Source organism: Bombyx mori, chromosome 6 (genome assembly GCF_030269925.1).
Source record: "Bombyx mori chromosome 6, ASM3026992v2".
NCBI lineage: Eukaryota > Metazoa > Arthropoda > Insecta > Lepidoptera > Bombycidae > Bombyx > Bombyx mori.
Genome location: NC_085112.1, coordinates 15,865,231 through 15,887,335, shown reverse-complemented (window position 1 = coordinate 15,887,335; position 22,105 = coordinate 15,865,231). Strand labels below are relative to the sequence as shown.

Here is a 22,105-nt window from a genome sequence, read left to right as displayed (position 1 = left end):
ACACCAAGTGGGCTATGAGCTCGTCCACCCATCTAAGCACAGGAAAAAAAAAGCAGGATTTTCGTGAGATCTTACATTAGACAAGCCGAGCCAACAAGTTCACGACTCATCATCATCATCAGCCTATAACAGTCCACGGCTGGACATAGGCCTCTCCAATTGTACGCCACCCACCACAATCCTCGGCTTCTCTCATCCAGCTCCTGCCAGCCACCCTGCACGGATCAAAATCAAGGCACGACTCACCTACTGTTAAATTACTAGCGGAACTGAAAGACATCTGAACGTCGCCACAGACCTTAAGACGTGATATCCAATTCTCAGTTGTATTCGAATAATGACCAGCTAAATCGCCGACTGAAAAATGTGACTATGCGTCCGTGGTCGAGTGTTTTTTATTTATTGCTGAGATGGGTAGACGAGCTCACAGCCCACCAGGTGTTAAGTGGTTACTGGAGCCCATAGACATCTATAACGTAAATGCGCCACCCACCTTGAGTTATAAGTAACTATAGTTACAAAGGCTACCCCACCTTTCAAACCGAAACGCTGCTTCACGGCAGAAATAGACAGGGTGGTGGTACCTACCCGCGCGGACTCACAAGAGGTCCTACCACCAGTGATACACCCAGTACATTTGTATCGAGTAATGCTAACTATAATATGTCGGGGCTTAATCCCTGATAAACGTTTCTAAGTAATTACAACCTATCACGAATGAATTCTATGATAAATAACGAGCCATAAAAAAGAAAAAAAGAAAATATCAGGCAAATATCAGTATCATGCAAATACTGTTACATAATATTTCTTTATTGTGATTTCGTACATAGCCAGGTCATATGGTAGATATATGTTTAATCTTGTTAGGTACCACTAAACAAGTTGTTGAACTATAAATTTGAATATGTTTTATTTATATATATTGTATGTATTTTTTGATTTTTATAAATGTTACCAGTACAAATATTACTCGATAAAAGAAACAATTATGTAAGCATTATTAGTGTATTATTATACTTACGAGCAAGTATTTAAAATAGACTACAATGTTTAAAACATTCTGTCTTTAGAACTGTCTTTAGAACATTGTTTTTCTCCACTAAAATCGTTCTATAGAATTTTCACATTAATAGGTATTTTAAAGTTTAGACAGTTAAATATCGATTTTGAAAACCGATACCCAGCATAACCGCTAAGATCCATATTAACTAGACCACTCGACCCGGTGACCGGTTCTCCGAGTCGTAGCCAAGAGTATCCGGAACTGGGTTATCAGGCGCTCATGAGGACCAAAGAGTGGACTTATGGACACTTTGTCTCGAAGGCTAACACGTCGCCGTTTCGCCGCATTATGACAAATTTGTAACAGATTTGCAACAGGCTCGCGTTAATGAACATCTTAAAATTATTTCCCGTATATACAAGTTTAGAACAGAAACTTTTAGGCCGTTATTTGAAGAGCAGCACCCGCTCGGATGAGGGTTTATGGATCGACGAGCTTACAGCCCATCTGGTGTTAAGTGGTTACCGGAGCCCATAGACATCTACAACGCCGCCGCCCACCTTGAGATATGAGTTCTAAAGTCTTAATTACAACAGCTGCCCCACCCTTCAAACCGAAACGCATTACTGCTTCACGCCAGAAATAGGCAGGGATGGCGCCTACCTGTGCGGACTCACAAGAGGTCCTACCGCCGGTTTGTTATTATTGTACTACTTCCGATGGCAGAGGAGCTCAGAATGAAACTCAGACATAACCTGATTAAAGCAGCTACCGGACCGGAGTGCATCGACACTGCCACCCACTTCCAGACATTAGTTCGAGTTCTCAATAGCTTCGTAAAATGCCGACCTTCGGGAAACGACTGTGGTACCGACTCACGTGAGCTCACGGACATGTCTCGTAAATTAGCTAAAGCGGGTAGGCATCAGCAACGTAAATACCACGACCAACCTTGAGACATGACAAGTCTCAGTTTTAAAGTACAACGGCTGCCCATCCCACAAACCGATACGCATTACTGTTGCTCAGCAGAAATAGGCAAGGCGGTGGTATTTACACTTGCCGTCTTATCCTTTAAGCCACGATGACATTAGTGTTGCTCTTCATGTCCACGTCACCTGGTAAAAATATGCAGGTCACGGACACCGCTGTTGCACTTGCTACCGCCACGAGGAGGTCATGTGTTCCATTTGAAGGGCTGGGAGAGCCGCTATATAAAATAACTCAGACCGCAACTGCGTGGCTTATCCATACTATCTGGAACCGCTGCGTTCATTGACAGTGTATTTCCTCCAGTTATCTTTTCGCCCACGTAACATCTACCTCTGGAATTAACTCCCCTCCACGGTGTTTCCCGAGCGCTATGGCATATCGTTCGTTAAATGAAGCTTGCGGAGAGTACTTAATGTTAGGCAACAATTTGGCTCTGCCCCTAGCATTGCTGACGTCCAAGAGCGACGGTAACCACTTACCATCAGGTGGGCCGTATTCTCGACTGCCTACAAAGGCAGTAAAAAAATGGTATTGTTTACATTTTGGTGTCTTTAGCTTCGGTAATCGTTAAAGATCAGGTATCTAGAAGAATAAAAACCTCAAACTCTCAAGTCCTGATTAACCTGTAAACTGCTCCAAAGAAATTTAAGCGCTATAAATCAGCGGCGTTCAACTTTATTATAATCTCCAACAATCACATCTTATGAAAGTTTTTATCATAATTTGCAAATCTATTCGAATAAAACGCAACGTAACAAATTTAATTCAGGTTAGAATCGATAGAGCCAACGAGTTGCAGCGATCGATAACCGGGAATCAGGTCACTCGGCCGTTCACCGCACTACCGTATAACCGTACAGCGCCAACGTTTGCTCAAATGTTTGTCTACGGTTCGTTAAAACATGTCTGTATTTTTCTTCTCTTCGAACTTTAGATTAGTATTAACTAATGATAAATTGAACTAACTTCGTAAACTTTTTCCGAAGGAAAACTTCAGCGATGTGCTTATGCAAAGATCAGAAATCAAATGTTTCTCTCACAGACTGGTCGATTACTCTCTTTCTGTCTAAAAATTTTTCACTTCCTGCATCGCCCATCATAAATCAATACTTTTTAACGCTGAAAAATGAATTACTTCGTTCACCCAGTAATTAATGAACTCAACTGTAGCAAAGGTTCCAGATTCGATTAAAAGTCTACTGTCTACAGGTTTATTGAGTGATTAAACACGTCCTTGTATGACTAAATGTGTGTTAGATGTGGGTAAAAAGTCAAAATTAAATAGACTCGATAGAAAACTTTATATATTGCTTCTTTCCCGCTCCCAAACGAACGTTGGCGAACCCTTTATTTTTCTCATGAGTTTTAAAGTAAAAAGCAATAAAAATCCCATGTTATTAATTAATCAATGACTTCTAGTTAGCTTATGATAACTACAAAATCAGTTCCGTAACCTTGAACCGTTCAAACACTGGCCAAGGCGATCGAACGTTTGCAGTAATTGGGCAAACCTTTCCAAGGCAACAAATAACTGGAATTATAGTATTTACTGCAAGGCTTTTTGTTCATAAAATACCGATCACTGGTTTAAAAATGTATGCACTTGTCATGGACTAGGCGGGGCTAATGAATGCACTGAGATTGTGATTTGACAAAAATAATATAGTATTGTATGTTCCACGAAGATTGCTCATGAGAATTGTTCGGGGTGATACTTTCACCTCTTGTTTATCGTTTTTACATTCAGGGCCTTTCCAGATTTTTTTATAGTCACGTACCATCCGGCTTTGGAATGAACTCTGCTCTACGGTCTTTCCCAAGCGTTATGACCCATCTTTCTTCGTACAAGTTTTGCAGAGAGTACCTAGTACCTAGTAGGCAGCGATTTAGCTGTGCCCGTGGCATTGTAGATGTCCATGACGATAACCTATCACTTTGGTACACCATATATTAGTCTGCTTACGAAAGCAAAGAACAGTTATAAAGGTCAATTGTATGAAAGCCCGTGTTTTTCCATTACTTGGCTGAGATAAGACGTGTTAAAAGCCTACATGCGATGATACTACTGTCCTGCATACCACGACTCGATAGCACATTCCATTAGCGGTCATGGGTTCCTGCTCAGGCCAAGTGGATTGCAAATAAAACCTTAACTTCTATTTGGGATAATGTAACGCAGATTCTGCTAGATTCCTGAGCGGTGTTTCCTGAGCGCTATGACATGTCCTTCTTCAAACGAGGCTTGTGGAGAGTATTAAGCGGTAGGCAGCGGCTTGGCTCTGCCCCTGGCATTGCTGAAGTCCATGGGCGACGGTAACCACTCACCATCAGGTGGGCCGTATGCTCGTCTGCCTACAAGGGCAATAAAAAAAAAAAAAAAAAAAAAAAAATTGGAGGGCGTGTTTATGGTTTTACCACCACTCACCAAATTAACAGTCACATCTATTAGGTACTAGCTGACCCAGCAGACTTCGAAGTGCCTCAATCGATAAATAAAACTTAAAACAAACAAAAGGAATCCGCCCGACGGGGGACACATCAAAGGAAAAATAAAATTGTTATTTTCCAACCAACCAACTCGATGACTCTCATCGAGTTGGTCGGACAAACACCTTCTATCGTTATACATAGTTTACTTCAAATTATACCAACTTAATCAAGAAAACATTTCAGCTCAATTTCATTGACATTATTTTTAATAACGATCGTTGAGAGCCCAAAAATCATGCCGGGCCCAGTTCATGATTACTCCACTGGGCCAATAGGACTACCAAAGCAGGAATAATAATAGCCTTACCAAAATAGCTCAATACAAAATCAATATCTACTTCATAATACTTTCGATAACTCCCAACGGACTTGTTTAATGTACTAATGTAATTAAAAAGTAATGAAAGCGACCCCACTAATTACATCACTGGAATTTCAAAGAGTTTCTTCGGAAAGTTATTTAATCAAAGGTCAAATTTATTAGGCTATAGTAATTCAAGAAGATTTCGTTCAAAATTTAATTTAAATCAAGTGCAATTATAAATTATTTTTAGGGATTATACTAGTCAATATTTGAGATTATGGGAGCTTAAATTATTCTAATTCATACCAATGCGCAATAATATATGGCTTTTAATGATGTGGCAAGTTAAGAATTAATTTTAAGTGTTCATTTAATTTCAATTGATTCACAAATAAATGCTTTGTTTTATGAGCTCATGGCTCCGCTAACGATACCGTGATACCGTTCCGTGTGAGCTCACAAAAGACTCTAAGATCAATGAATAATATTAAATATTTTTTGGCCATAATTTTATTTAGCAAATCTCATTCAAATATGATAGCACTCATATTAACCTTAATTTTCTTACATTTTACCAAAGTATCTTCTACTGAACAAATTCTATTACGGAGTTGTATTTGAAAAAATATTCGCCGTCTCACATTGGTTAACAAATTAAGGTCACGTTTGATCCAACGTTATTTCAGTTGATATAGACCGTTCCATAGCCTTTTAAATCAATTGATCCAGAGGATTATCAACCCTCTGCTGCACAAACATAATATTGGTAATTTGAGACTGATCAATAAAATGCCAATAAATTTACGTATATGTTCTGTGAGGTTTAGTTTAAAGTTAAAAAACATGTGTGGTGTCACGGGACACCGGATAGGAACGAAGTTCCTTATTCTAAAATACAATTTTAAGTTCTATTCGAGTATAAAGAAAATAATTATTCGGGTGCAAATTTTTTATTGATAAAAATAATCCGCCTGCATGATTACGGTGTCCGCTACGCCAAGTAAGTATGTTTTAGCAAGAGAAATACGAGAACGTCTATCAACTGTGTAACATCTCGTCACCGCAATTCAGGAATTGTTGAACTTACGTGCAGCGACATCTGTTGATAACAAACTAAATAGAAAAAATATTACGTTACGGACGTTTTTTCCCCGTTAGGGTACCCCTCCGCATCGTCCCATAAGGAACTTCGTTCCAAAAAAAAAACCAAATTAAATATAAAAACGACATGATAAGTACGTTAAGGTAGCATACGATAAATTAGATACGGTTGAAGTATCTAAATCACTTATCCGTCAGGGCAAACAATGTGCCCAACCACCAATAGCAATCAGTTCAAATTTCATGGAATTATAGAGAAATCATCGTGGATACAATGGCGCACATCACTTTATAAATACAACGAATCTTGTTTGTAATTTAAAACTAGTAAAAATCGATTGCGGTCCACTACGCTCGCTAATCGTAAGAATAATATCGATTTGTTCAAACAACTCGCGTGCCACCTGTCGTACGTTAATGGTATTATAACAGAAATATCTCCTGGAGCACAGACAACATCTGTATCATGATTCACCACAACCAAAAAAAAAACATTTATTTTTATTTTTACAGATTAGCTCTTTGTAAACTCTTAAATCATAAATTGTATAACACAAAAAGATTAATCTAGTTAAAACAGTAAAAGTGTCTTTCATTATGTCAACGACTCACTAAAACTTAGTAATTGCAATTCACTTGTCAATTCAAAAGCTTTTAAGCTCTTCTAATTTCGTGTTATTGAAGTCTTAAATTGAAGGTGATGTGATTAGGACTTTAAATGAAGGAATACACGCGACTACGTGCACGCTTACTATTTTTGTAAATGTTGTAGATAGGCAGGCGATTTCACCGTCCACGTGGAGGCGAGTGGCGATATCATAACGCAAGGCGTGGACCTTGAGACCTAAGTTCAAAGCTACAGTACTGCTAGTACTGCAAGCGACTGTCCGACCTCAAACCGGAGCTTAAGACTACAACAGATAGTGACAGGAATATGACACATATGATTGTACAATTTCATTTCCCAAGACTTCTAACTGCTTACTTCCCAAACATGACGACTTCAAAGTTACATAATCAAAGACTAAATAAATGACACATGGCAGTTAGTGTACTACGTCCGAGGTGAACTGCAGAGCTAAATATAAATAGACAGTCTAATAATTAATATCTGAGAAATATTCTAGAAAACACTAAAATCTTTAATACTTAATAATATAAGTAGTAGTAGTAGATTCGTGTTTGTGAAGTACCATTCTATATTACATGTTTAACAATATATAACAAATCATTTATCATCAGTACCACACCAGCCGTAACACACCAAACTTATTAAAGTCCATGTAACCTGCTCCTTTATAACTATGAAAAACAGCCTTTTTTTTAATTGTAACTATGTAGTTGTAAACAAAATGTATACAATTTGACAGCTCACATTTACCGATATTTTATTTTTAAGTTAAAAATTTCCGTTAATCTTGACTACTTTACTTATCTCATTTTCATAGATAGTTTTTGCATAAGCTCAGGTTTAAGCGAACAATTATTTTTATTCACTGTATGTCGATCACAAATAAAATAAGTAATCATATGGACTTTATATATCTTCCGCAGGTGAAGCGAGGTAGCACAAAAAACTTTCGAATAGAAAAATTGAAATCTCAAAACACCGTCTAGACAATGGAGATTTTTTTTCTAGATAATACAGTCGGGACGTCAGAGTACATTTATCGTTTAGAAATAACGAATTCTGGTATCGGTTACTTGTTGTTTGGTTGTTTTCAATTTTATTCTTATTGCGGTACGCTAGAGTTGTTTGTTGAATTGCACTGCTCATAAAAAAACAATTTGATAACTTCTAATACGATTTGGAACATTAAAATTGTTTAAAGTATTGTTTTAGTATTATATATTGGCTAACTTGATATGGTTAACAAAGACGCCCGATAAAACAACATTTAAGCCTAAAATAAGTGTTTAAAACTATAGAAATATAAGAATTATCCATTACCAATCAAAATTGAAAAAATTTCATTTTAACTCCGTATCTTAAAATAATTAACTCTATGGAGATTTCATTTAGCATCTTTTGAATATTGAAAAGCTTGCATATTGAATCTATAAGTGCTGTAATGCACATACTGATACAGTCAGACGGCACTCTAGTCATTTTGAAAAGGCCTCCGTGCAGACAGTATTCCCATAATACAAAAAAAAACCCACAACAATCAAAAGTTTAGTCTCCAGCCAAGCCACCGAACAATCACGTTCAGTGCCTATGACTTTCTAAAAATAATAAAATGTTATTTCAAAACTTCTTACAAATAAAACTTTTCTGACAAAAAGCATCAACCCTGTCTATCAATCGAATCTTCAAATTGAATAAAAATGTCAGAAAAAGCCAAATTGATTTTTAAATTCATATACGCTAAAACTACTAACTAGTGTTACATAATATTTAAACCCCGAATTATTCTTACGCATCCCTACACATTTTGTTTGTATTTGAGCGTGGTGCAGGAGAGACGATCAAAACTTGTGTCTGAAGTGGAGAACTCTCTGGGGCGAGTCTCCAAATGGGGTGAATTGAACTTGATTCAATTCAACCCGTTAAAGACACAAGTTTGCGCGTTCACTGCGAAGAAGGACCCCTTTGTCATGGCGCCGCAATTCCAAGGAGTATCCCTGCAACCTTCCGAGAGTATTGGGATACTTGGGGTCGACATTTCGAGCGATGTCCAGTTTCGGAGTCATCTGGAAGGCAAAGCCAAGTTGGCGTCCAAAATGCTGGGAGTCCTCAACAGAGCGAAGCGGTACTTCACGCCTGGACAAAGGCTTTTGCTTTATAAAGCACAAGTCCGGCCTCGCGTGGAGTACTGCTCCCATCTCTGGGCCGGGGCTCCCAAATACCAGCTTCTTCCATTTGACTCCGTACAGAGGAGGGCCGTTCGGATTGTCGATAATCCCATTCTCACGGATCGTTTGGAGCCTCTGGGTCTGCGGAGGGACTTCGGTTCCCTCTGCATTTTGTACCGTATGTTCCATGGGGAGTGCTCTGAGGAATTGTTCGAGATGATACCGGCATCTCGTTTTTACCATCGCACCGCCCGCCACCGGAGTAGATTTCATCCATACTACCTGGAGCCATTGCGGTCATCCACAGTGCGTTTCCAGAGGTCTTTTTTGCCACGTACCATCCGGCTATGGAATGAGCTCCCCTCCACGGTGTTTCCCGAGCGCTATGACATGTCCTTCTTCAAACGAGGCTTGTGGAGAGTATTAAACGGTAGGCAGCGGCTTGGCTCTGCCCCTGGCATTGCTGAAGTCCATGGGCGACGGTAACCACTCACCATCAGGTGGGCCGTATGCTCGTCTGCCTACAAGGGCAATAAAAAAAAAAAAAAAAAAATATATCGTAAAATATAATAAATTAAAATATCAGAGTAAGTAAGTAGAGATTAAATAATTTAAATAAGGTCTCTAATTTGTACATCACAAGAACTATATTTGTTCGTAGTAATCGTAGGACTTTTAAATTTGAAAAAAAGATTTGTAGAAAATACGAAAGAAGACAACCGTTGTGTATTATAACTGACGTGCTATATTAAAGTCAAAATGACGTGAAAGGGCAAATCAAAACAGACTAGACGTTCAAAAAAAAAAAAAACAATTGCTTTCGCTGTTTTAGAAAAGTCAAAATTCGATTTATTTAATGTCATGTAGAAAAACTGTAATTTAACATTCTCAAAATCTTTGATATTTTTTTTTACATCTAGTCATTTAATCTTAAGTTAATCGTTTTTTTTTATTGCTTAAATAGATGGATGAGCTCACATCCGACCTGGTGTTAAGTGGTTACTGGAGCCCATAGACAACTACAACGTAAATGCGCCACCCCCCTTGAGATATAAGTTATAAGATCTCAGTATAGTTACAACGGCTGCCCTACCCTTCAGACCGAAACGCAATACTGCTTCACGGCAGAAATAGGCCGGGCGGTGGTACCTACCCGCGCAGACTCACAAGAGGTCTTACCACCAGTAAAATATTAGCTTCCCGAAAATCACAATTTATTACCATTACTTTCGGGCCAACATTTTTCTTATTACTGCTTACATTTACTATGCCAAAGTCTTTATCTATAATTTTTTTAAACATTCAAAAGATCGCCGTCACTATAATGACTTAGACGACGCGACGCTACATAAGGCTATGCTTGTATTTAGACATTAATTATTTTTTTTAATATTTTCCCTTCGGTGATAAAAAGGGAAATTCTTATTTCGCTAATCCTCAAAAACAGTTGTCGAATGCCTCTCATTTCACGAAAAGATTCAAATACATAAATAAATAATGTTAGAGCGACGTACTGGAGCTTTTTTTAAGCTCGTTTAATCCGCATTAAACACCAAACAAATAAATCTAGACGTAAATTAGACCAGGTTTAGTCAGGCCATGCAGTTCAAAGGTCGTCGACCCCGGTCGATAGCAGTTTTTTTTTTTTTTTTTTATGATTGAAAGTTTACTGGTGGCCCGAAGGCCTTTCCAGTTTCACCAGGACAGGTGGGCGAGCAAAGGCTCAGCCAAGAGGGGTGGGATTTGCTAACAACTGCCCGAGCGCCTCCGAAGGAGACCTAACAACTCAAGAGCAATTGTTTCGCGAATGAATCTACTACCGGATCGGAATCGCGACCCGCTGAGAAGATCCGGCGAGAAACTCAGCGGGCTGATGCATGGGTTAGGTTGCACGTCGACCTCTTTGTCGAGTTCGACGAGTACGGTTACCGGGGTCCCTAAGCCTGCCCCTAGTATTAGAGCTGAAGGCATCTAATGCAAAGGTTATTGGATCTGATGGATCCGTAAGGACGTGTCTAGGGCGTCGACGGTGACTGGCTCCTGCATGATCAGGATTCGGGGAGTAGTCAGCGGCGGCAACGATAAGGCGATTATCATGACGCATAGCCTTATCGAAGTATCGTTCCGACGTTGACTTCATGTATTTCCGAATTGATTCGAGGCCCAGGTCGTCGATAGCAGTTCATACCCGCCTTCCAGTGCACTTCTGTGAGCATGCCAGCTTCAATTTGATTGCGCTTCATTAGTCTTGTATTTCAAAAACAAAAACACGAAATAATAAAAATATTTTATAGGAATCCGCTTTTTTATTTTCGTTTCGGAGATATCCATGTGCTTTTGTAAATAAATGATGGACAATTCGATTGCCGCGTCGGTTTTGGAACGAAGTTTCTTATGCGATGATACGGAGGGGTACCTTAACCGCGAAAAAACGTCCGTAACGTAAGATTTTTATTAGTAATGCACACAGTGTACGACTTAACTTTGTAATAACGTACAAAAAATAACATATTTTTTATCATTCATTGACCACGATCTGAAAGCGTTTGTTCGCGCAATACACTAACTCTTATGCAAACAACCGTGAATGAAGTGTACCACAATAAGTTTGCACGTTACCGAATGACCGTGGGTTGTTGCGAAACCTTCAGTTTTATTTTCTTTATACCTCGAATAGAACTTAAAATTGATATTTTTATAATAAGAAACTTCGTTCCTATCCGGTGTCTTACGACACCACACATCTTTTTTTCCAGCGGTTCTCGGAGTCCACTTCCCGGTCAGCCCTTTAGTTCAGTATTCGGAAGACTAATGCCCGTAATCTTTAGACGTTTCGTAAAATAGTCCTCCACTCTTAACTCATCCGATGATGCTCGAGAATTCCCTCCAAACCTACTCGAGTTTGGTATTTTTAGTCGACCATTACAATATTCCTCAACTGTCCTCGAGTGAGGTAATAATGATGAAATTTTTGATCAAGCTAGCATTAAACCCATAGAGTTCTGTAATCTATAGTCATTGTTTAATGTCAAAGTCAGGCTGCCGCTGTCTGTTTGACACTAGATGAACTTGTTTGATGTTTTGGTTGCTGAGTTATTCGTAAATATGTGTGCGTGCGGTAAATCTGAAAGTGTATTATTTATTTTCTAAGCTATTATTATTTTAGATTTCGGATCCGGCTTTGTATTTTTATTCGCCGCTTTTGTGTGATTTTGTTTGCATCGTGTTGTTGAAGTGCTTTTCCACAACCACCAGTTTATTATTATATAAATAAAACTTATAATCGCATTGACTTTATTTATCAGGTAGTAAGCAAAATATGTCTCTTAAGTAGGTAAATAAAATAAAGAGTTTCAAATGTCTAACCTCGAACTATTTACTTTATTAACAAATATTTTTAAACTTAAATTATCAAAATATGCGCGAATCATGCACAGATCCAGGCCATTGCACAACAATATCATATATTTCCATTTGCGTATTATATTTCCATATGCGTATATCATATATTTCCAGGTACGTCGCGACGTACCTTGACTTGACAGTTCGCTTACTTCACTCCGGTTAGGAAATTTTTCCAAGGACGTTTGATTGGAGTTTATTTTTACGACTAATCATACCAAAACGCGCGTTGGAGGTTGAGTCGAGTCGAGTTAAGCTCGTGTAAACGACTAAAGATACGGGTGTAAGTGTGTTTGTTGTGCTCCGATCACATGAACATGTTTAGCACGTGATGACCATTGCCAGCCTTTGTTTTGATTAGTTGATGAATTAAAACTAAACGCCAATCACAAGTGCAACTTATAGCACAACTTTAGAGTAATAATTATCACACTACACGTGAAGCGTTTAAGACGAGGGTTCTAAAACTGTTTCTCAGAGAGTTAACAGAGTCATCTAATTAATAATATTTATTTGTATATATTTTTTATATGTTTATATTTATGTATATGTATTTATTTAAGTATGAGTATTTGTATCTATAAATACTATGTATGTTTTTTTTTTTTTTAAACTATCACACCACGTTAACTGGTCCCGTGATAAGTTCGTAAAGAACTTGTGTTACAGGTACCAGATAACGGAAATAAATGTAAGATTTTTATTATACACATACATATATTTAATATACATCCATAACCCTGGAAAATACATTTATATTTATCATACAAATATCTTCCCTTGGCGGGATTCGAACCCGCGACCCCCTTGTGTAGTGACCATGTCACTTACCACTACACCAGACGGTCGTTAAATATATACACATATGTTTAAGTAATATCACCTTCACCTACCAAGGTTCATCTCTGCACTCCCTTAAGGTAGACTGTCAGAGAATGCCTATGGCATTAAGTCCGCCTTTATACTGTCAAGTATATAAAGTTATAAATAAATAAATAATATTTGATTTCCTAAAAAACTGTCTGACTTGAAAATAACATTAGAGTCGTAAACGTGATTCAAGACCCATTTGCATTTTACATAAAGAGCTTTAAATACCGGTAGATAAGTGAAGGGGTGGCGTCTTGGTGGAGGAGAGCGCGCGGATTGAATATTGGGACAATTAATGTCCCTCATTCAGTATTCCCGAGCTACGATTTTCTCGTACATTATGGGTGCGAGAGCATTTACATACTAGACAAGAACAAGTGCACCCAGACTCCAGACACCAATAATGAAGTTATCTTTGAGAAAGTCATAAGATCAGGTTCGAACTCAAACCTTATGGTATTACCCCACGTGTATATTCGCATACTCATTAACCGCTAGCCAAGAAGACGACCAATTACGCGTATCAACATAACAAACAGAAATATTTATGATTATTTGTCCGGACCGTCAGTCATTAACACAGAGCCCATGGCTCGTAGGTTTCATACTTCACTTTTAGTACTTCACTTTCATACTTTTAGTAGTCGTCGTGGCCTAACGGATAAGACGTCCGTTGCATTCGTGTTGAGCGATGCAACGGTGTTCAAATCACGCAGGCGGGTACCAATTTTTCTAATGAAATACGTACTCAACAAATTGTTCACGATTGACTTCCACGGTGAAGGAATAACATCGTGTTTAGTTTTGTAACGAATAGAGATTTTTTGGCTATTTCAACCCTAAAAGGATAATAGTAAATATGAAATATTTTATGAGAGACATCGTTTTCAAAGTAGGAAGGACAAAATTTCATGTACTTGTTTTTGATTAGAAATAAATGTAGACTTGTTTTTTTTTTTAAATGTTTACCGTAAAGCATATCAATAAAGTATCGATTGTTGGGAACTACATTTCTTTGTGCGTTTCCTTATATAAGCATCAGTTCCCTATATAAGTATAATTTCCTAAGCCATTAATCAAATTGAGATGATGAATCTTGAAAGCATTAATTTATTTTAATTAATCGAGTAGTTTAAATAGTTTTTTTTTCCAGTGTAGAAATGTAATGCAAATGAGTAATTATTAAAAGCACAATAGCTGTAAACGACGAAGAAGCGACGGTAAAAACGAGATGATGGTATCATCACAAACAACTCCTCAGAGCACTCCTCATGGAACGTACGGTACAGAATACAGAGGGAACCGAAGTCCCTCCGTAGACTCAGAGGTTCCAAACGATCCGTGAGAATGGGATTATCGATAATCCGAACGAAATCTTAAATAAACGGTGTCGGTATAGTAATAATAAATAAAAAAACTTGAACAATTGTCTTGAATAAGTAGTAAAACGTTTTCTTCGTGGGTATAAACAAATATGTATATTCAGTGGGTTGTGCCTAAATTCGCACAAAACGTTTAGGCCGAACTATCTTCGTAAACAAGTTCTGAGTATCAGTGAAACTAGGCCGAACCAAAAAGGCGTTGCTTTCAATAGAATTGCAAATCACTGCCATATATTGGGATTCTAAAATGGTTCCTACAATCTACTGAATCACCTGAAAGACAGAGAACTCACAAAGCTGGAAGAATTATAAAGAATTTTTAGTCTAGATTGAGATCCGGTGGTATTACACTATCATATGTTATCAAACGAAGATAACACACTATCATACCTAACAACCCAGAATACCTCTCGTTTCCTAATATGCCATTGTACAAAAAGGTTTTTTTTCCACAGGAGAAAATCGCCGGATTCCTACCCGCACGCCGCGTGGTGTTTGTGGGAGTTGAATCTCACTGAGAACTCCTACCACTCACAACCGGTGCCCGATCACGGACCGGACCGAAGCCCAGTTGTGGGTATTGAGACGGTGGGACAGGGTCGACGCAGAGCATATTACATCCATCCCATCTTCCCACCTTCCCCCAGACGACGGACCGGCGGCCGCCGGCGACACGACCACCAGCTCCTTCGGTCGACGGACTGGGAGCCCGCCTTGATGACACCACGCTGCACTTTACCCGGAGCGATCGGGGGAACGCGGTCTACGCGCCATCACTCGGCTTCCTATAACAGGCGAGCGTGCAAAACATGCTGCCCCACGCCTGGGTCTCTTCCCGCATAAAGTATGTGGAGCCCGAAGCTCTTAGGGGACCGGGTCACGAATGGGACCCCGGTCCCAACCCCCTGGTTCGACAAAAGGTAGTTCTATTTTCTACCCTGTTCTAAATGAAAAAATCGTAATTATAATAAAAAAAAGAAAAAAATGTTTCCACCCATCACAATTCTTGACGAGTCAATCATTATCGAAGCGTACGCTAACCCAAATATATGAACGAAAAATCAGAAATCGACGCAAACATGTCGACGCAATCAAATTTACCGAGTAAATGTAATTTGCAAAATTCTTCGAAGACCTAAATGTCTACGACTGTTCATGGGAAGTCGGTTTTGACATTAAATGCGGTTAGTGGATCAACGTTCTTCTTGGTCTTTGAGAAATCTTTTCCTACTAAAATTCCGCAAAATAATATTTTATTTAGTATGTATTTATATTCTCAGAATTTGGAGGCAAAATTTGAATGGGAAGCAAGAAACAAACGTTGCTAACTCCGAACTACATTCTCACGACTTCTAATAAGCAAAATAATATGTTTATTTTATCGCTCTAGAATTAGTCTAGCTCACTCCTAGATTTAAGATGAGACCTTGACACATGAGATCAAAGCTTAAATTGTAGCGCAGCTCTTTAAATCGGAATGCCTCCTGTCAGAATTAAATTGCAATTTCGATTGTTAGCGCAATAAATAATACTCTTATAGTAAACAATCAATATTCTATTTAGCTAATGAATTTTTCGGGGTTTTCTGATAATTATGTGAAGATATATTTTAAATGATATTAAAATTTATCCTTGCTATACCCTCCTGTTACGGAAGCAGAGTTTATTCCCACCACATTGGTTCACACTGCTACCTTCATCAATAGTAAGTTTATGAAATTAAAGTTCCTTCACGATGTGCCCTGAGAACCTTAGTATCGCTAATTCTTCTGTTCTAGACATAAAAGAAAGTCGTTACTTACTGGATTATTCCTTGGAAATTTTAAAATTGAGTTACTCATCAGTAGTTAGAAAATGAAATAGCCCACCGCAACTGGCGGTTATACTTTATATCAATATCTTCTGATAAATCTAGTTAGATTTTATTATCTAAAATCTTCTGACCTCTCTAATATTCCAGTTGAAAAAGAAAACCAGTATAAAATAACTGTATCTTACATTTATCTTTAGACCAGAAGTACCAAGTACATAACGTTATGTGTTTGCCGCTTAATTGCCCCCGTCAAGAATCCATCAGTGCTCCAAAAACATTGAGGTTAACTTGTACATAGATCAGGCTGTTTCTTTAAGGTGAGTGCACCTGGTGTAGGACAACCTACTAGCGGCCTAGTTGGATAGGTTTCTTTAAAAACATATTATATACTGAATGATAATGATGAATTGGAGACTGTGACTATTTAGTATATACTATTTTCCTCGTTCCTGTGCTATATTCTACGTATTTTATGTAAATATTCTATTTACTAGTTAATCATACGGCTCATCTGCAAATAATAATTCCAGTACGATGATACTGCCATACTTCAATACTGCCAATACTGCTAACCGTTTGAAAATGAACATAATACCTGATGAGGTATTGTGATCCATTACCACAACCAATAAATGAGTTGAAAAAGAAGCTATTTGTCTATATTTTGTATAGATCGTGGAAATGACTCCTTAGAATTTGCTTATCAGACAACATAAGTACACTCGGCACTTTTGATTTTAGATCCAATTATGAATTTTAATTAAGTTTTTATTTAACCGAAAAACAATATTTGAACACGCTAAATTCAAATGCATTTGTAGTGAAGAAAATCGCAAGGCTGTACCACGCGAAATCACCTCATTGGAATTGCAAAGCAGGGTGCTTGGCAGGTGGGGCGCGGCGGTAACAGGGTCACCTACCCCTGGCTATTTAGGTCATGGGCCGAAATGAATAATGAAATCGTATGTTCAATCGGTTCTTATATCATTGAACTCTATTTAAATGCATTGATGTTTTGAGCACACACAAATTATGTCATCACACTGAAACCGGGAAGATTTGTGACTAATTTAGCAACAAAACTTTCAAGGACACCTTTTGAGTTAGTGTTCTGATGATTTAAATGACTCTTCATCACGTTACAACGGCACTGCACCACGCGGGTGCAGTTCATCATTTTCACTTTCAAATTGAAAGGTTTGGGATCTCGTGGCTATTTTGACTGCATAACGCTTTAATCGAATACAATATGAAAAAGGGCCCACAGCGAGCATGCTAAAAGCGAATTTGAAACCTCCTTTTATATTGAAATGGATTCAAAGAATTCCCTTTAAATGTCCAAACCGAATCACAGACAAAGGTTGTATCTGTTTTCTATTTTAAGATGAGCTGAAATTGGTTGACCATTTTCTCGGTGCTATTGTTGATTTTTAAACAAATTCACTCGAATGCTTTTGAAAGAAATGTGTTTTTTTTTTATTAAATCGACCAGCTGCAATAATCCAAACAAAAAAACATTATCAGTTTTAGTCCTCACTTAGCTTTGTTTATATTATTACAGCCAGACATTTATAAGGCGTATCATCGTGTCTAACAACCTTCGCGATTGAAGGCACGTCATAACCAAGGCTCCTTTCGTTCCCAGGAGTCAATTTGACAAATGGATATCTAAATCGTTCAAGGACTGGTTGCCTCTAGAGATTGGTATGATTCCTATAGTGTAGTATTGTCCTGCCTTGTTTCAAATTAAGTGATCTAAGGAATAGACGATTTAGTGGCACGTACTGTCATTTCAACAGTGAAGATATTGGCTGTTGCCACAGCTTTTATGCACCTTAAGATAGATAGACTTTAAATCGGCAGTGGCTTGGATGTAGTTTGGTTTTAGCTTGGCTGTATCTTTAGTTTCGTCAATATCATATTAGGTGGTTATCATCGTGCGATAATACTAAAGGGGCTCGTCTCACAGAGATGGAATTAACTTCATAAGAAGAAGTTCGAATGCAAAAATTTTTTTTCACTACATTTACAAATCTTCTTCTGGAACTCAAGATTTATTCCCTCCCAAAAATTGAAATGAAATAGGCAAAAGGCTAGTTCATTCGTAAGACCACATAGTTGACTGACTTGTTACTTCTACGAAGCTGATCACGAGCACGTGCTTAGTACAATGCAAGTGTCCTGAATTACCCTCTAGTTTTATTAGTCAAAACCAATATGGCTTACGTTAGCGTAAGTCCTATTGGACTTATTGGTAGGAGTCCACATTAGTGGAGCCGTGCAATACAAGCTGTCCGATATCATATACCGATTCAGAAAGTAGGAAAGCCGTTTTATTTATTTATACTTTTTTCTACACGACACAAAAACTAAATACCATAGAAAAACAACATAACTTACTCAGACAAATGATACTGACCCCTTGCCTCATTAGTTAAATGACCTGGGGTCCATCCGGAGTTCCATCCACCACCATCCATCTTTCATAGTTCAATTTGCTCTTTTAGATAACAAAGACTTCTTTAAGCATTTCTACGAAATTGAAATGAGTCAATTTCCATGCTATTGCTACACAGCATGGAGATCAGTAGTCCAGTACAGAATAAACAACTACAGTCGGAATGCTCTATCAAGTAGTAAGTAAATCTGTTTATTTTTTTCAGCTCTTAATTTTATCAAATAATATTAATCTTTTTAATGCCATAGCAACTTTTTAAATAGTCATCTAAATATCTTCACATAAAATGTCTGTAATACGTATAGTAAAGTATCCTTACACTTTACAGGTAAAATGACACTTGTATTAAAGATAAATTAAAAATATATATATATAATAGTATGATATTATTATTGGTTTCTGAACTTATCAATCGAACCAATCAATTATTATCGATTGTAGAGTTCGGATAAACCTTATTCCCTTAGGAAACTAGTGATATTAGATGTAGAGATTAGACGTTTGGTAGAGATGAAAACAGTCCTAGAGTAACTATGATTTTACAATAAAGCACACAAAAATAATACTTAACCTCAAGCGTTATACGAGTAGTAATTGAATATTCGGTGAGATCTTATCACCGTTGAAGTCGATGAGCAGGTGTGGTACACTTGATCAGATCACTATGTGAGTCCATGGATACGACAACGTCTATGCCGCTACCCACCGTGAGACATGAAGTCAGAGTGTCATTAATGGCAGTCCCTACCCTTTGCAACGGAACGCATGACTGCTTCGCGGCATAAATAGGCTGAAAGGTGGTGCTCTATTACCAGTAATTGCGCAAATTTAAAAATGTTTAAGGGTTTTATATAACGATGTGATCACTTCATCGTTGACATATAAACATACGGCCAGCCAGATATTTAGTAGTCACTACTGGTCATGGACGTCAGCAATCCAGGAGCTCACCCATGCCAACGCCTACTGCTCGCCGCAATCCACGTTTGACGAAGTACAAGTCACAGCGCTCGGGAAACATGTGGAACTTATTCCAGACCCGGATGGTCCGTGACGAAAAGGATCTTTTTTATGATTTAAAGATTACTGGTGGCCCGGAGGCCTTTCCAGTTTTATCAAAACAGGTGGGCGAGCAAAGGCTCAGCCAGGAGGGGTGGGATTTGCTAACAACTGCCCGAGCGCCGCCGAAGGGAACCTAACAACTCAAGAGCAATTGCTTCGCGAATGAACGCATGAACGAAATGAACGAAACTACTAGATCGGAAGCACGACCCACTGAGAAGATCCGGCGAGAAACTCAGCGGGCTGATGCATGGGTTAGGTTGCACGTCGACCTCTTTCTCGAGTTCAACGAGTACGGTTACCGGGGTCCCTAAGCCTGCTCCTTGTGTAAGAGCTGAAGACATATGATGTAAAACGAAAAGGATCAACGTGCTAAGTACATATGTCCTAAGAAAAAATTGAATTTGCTAACGAGTTTTAACACAAGTACAATCGCATCGTTTGATCTGAGTACACCGGGAGTCTTATCCTTTATGCTACGAGAATAACGAATGAATTGGAAACCATACAAAAATAAAATGTTATTCGTTTATACTATGAAGTATGTACATAGCAGAAGACTTACAATCAATTTCTTTATATGTAATTGTAAACAAACGTCACATTTTGCGCCTCAATAAAACATCAAAAAAAAAATTATAACTTGTTATGAAACTGAAATTTTCAAAAGGTCGCATCTAATATTATTGTCACACTATTATCAGCTTTGTGATTCTGTTTCAAGGGCTAGTTCAGCATCTCATAAACAACTCAACATTACTTTATCTCCGTTGTCATGTACTATGAATGAATATTACGACGGGTTGAATGCGAATATTAATTTTGTAGCATTTTCAAAATAAAGAGCTCATAGAGAGCAGTGATGATTTTATGTTAGGGGAAATGATCTGCTACCCAAAGTGAATTCTTGCTAAAATGCCATTCGTGTGATGGATATATTTTGCTTTATTACATACATGCATCCTAAATAATGTTTAGCTTAAGATATATAGAAGTTAATATGTTAACTCTAAACTCTAAATAGTTGTATCGCCATCTTTCCAGCATACGAGGGAGCTTCACATTTATCAATCTTTACCACCGATGTGGTTCCTCATACTCATGGTCGTACTCATGCCTGCAATGTATTTGAAAAATAAAGAGGTAGGCCCTTGTTAGTTAGCATTGTGAGGCATCACAGCTCTGCCCATGTATGCCGTGATATAGTCATGAATTTCAGTACAATGTCCAGTTCAGGTCTCAAGGCTAATTCACGATATGATGATGTCTATGGGCTCGGATATTGAGGTCGTCCAACCATAAATTACAAAAAAAACAAGTGCCAGTCTAATATAATATGGGATCTAATTTTCGCGATGGAAAACATGACAAAATCGAATCACACGACTTTCTGAATAACTATCGAAAACCGATTAGCAAGACTGAAGGAAGATAAATCCATTTAATTCACTTTCAGTGTCGCAACTTGAAGCGATTCAAACTTTATTCGGCAAAAGCTTAGTTAACTAAGTTCATTGAACCATTAGCGAACTTAACGAGATCGAGACGATGTACATACTTTTTCTATTATCTTTTAGTAGGAAAACAAAATAGACAAGATATTTTCTCATGGCTTAATAAAATAAGATGCCCACTGAACTTGTATTAAAAGGCACGGGCTATAAAGTAGTTCGGATCTTAGACCAAGCATGGATTTCGTGTAGCTTACACGTTCATGTGAAGTGGCAGTGGGCTGGCCATATATGCCGTAGAATTAACGATCGCTGGAGCAGACGGGTTCTTGATTGGAGATCACGCAGCGTAACGTGGGACGCCCCCTGGCTAGATGGTGCGATATCCTCCGAAGGGTGGCCGGCAAGAAGTGGATGAGGAGAGCCGGAGACCGGGCTTAGTGGTGTGAATTGGGAGAGACCTATGTCCAACAGTGGATGACTGATGGTGATGATGATGATGATGATGATGACACGTTCATCAGCAACGATTACCGTCATGAGAGCCATCTATCTAAAAAAAACAATTTTCGTAATTGCTAAGCGACATATTGCAAGGACACCCAAATCAAGTACCGTATTTGGAAAAGATTGATAAACAATTAAACGAGACTAGCTTCGCAAGAATTGTAAGTTCCACTTCCCAAATTTTTCGCAAAGACTGACAGTGACGCAGCTTGGAATCTACTTGTAAACATATCTGAAGATATATTACAGAACTGACAACATATAATCTTGATACATCCGTGATACGAACAAATCTCTGGGATTTACTGAATCAATTCCAATATGATTTATTAATGGAACTCAGAATTGATATCTGTGTACATATTGTGATATTTTGTAATTTTATGTTATATTTTCCAACTTATGTACATTTATCAACACCTGTTCTTGTTTCCATGCATACGTAGGGCAGCCATCAATATATTCATGCT

General features: G+C 38.1%; 1 protein-coding gene across 1 annotated transcript in view; it reads right to left on the bottom strand.

Moving 5' to 3' along the window:
* BomSIFR (neuropeptide FF receptor 2-like) overlaps nucleotides 1-22,105 on the bottom strand; it is a 110,114-nt gene that overhangs the window by 73,323 nt on the left and 14,686 nt on the right.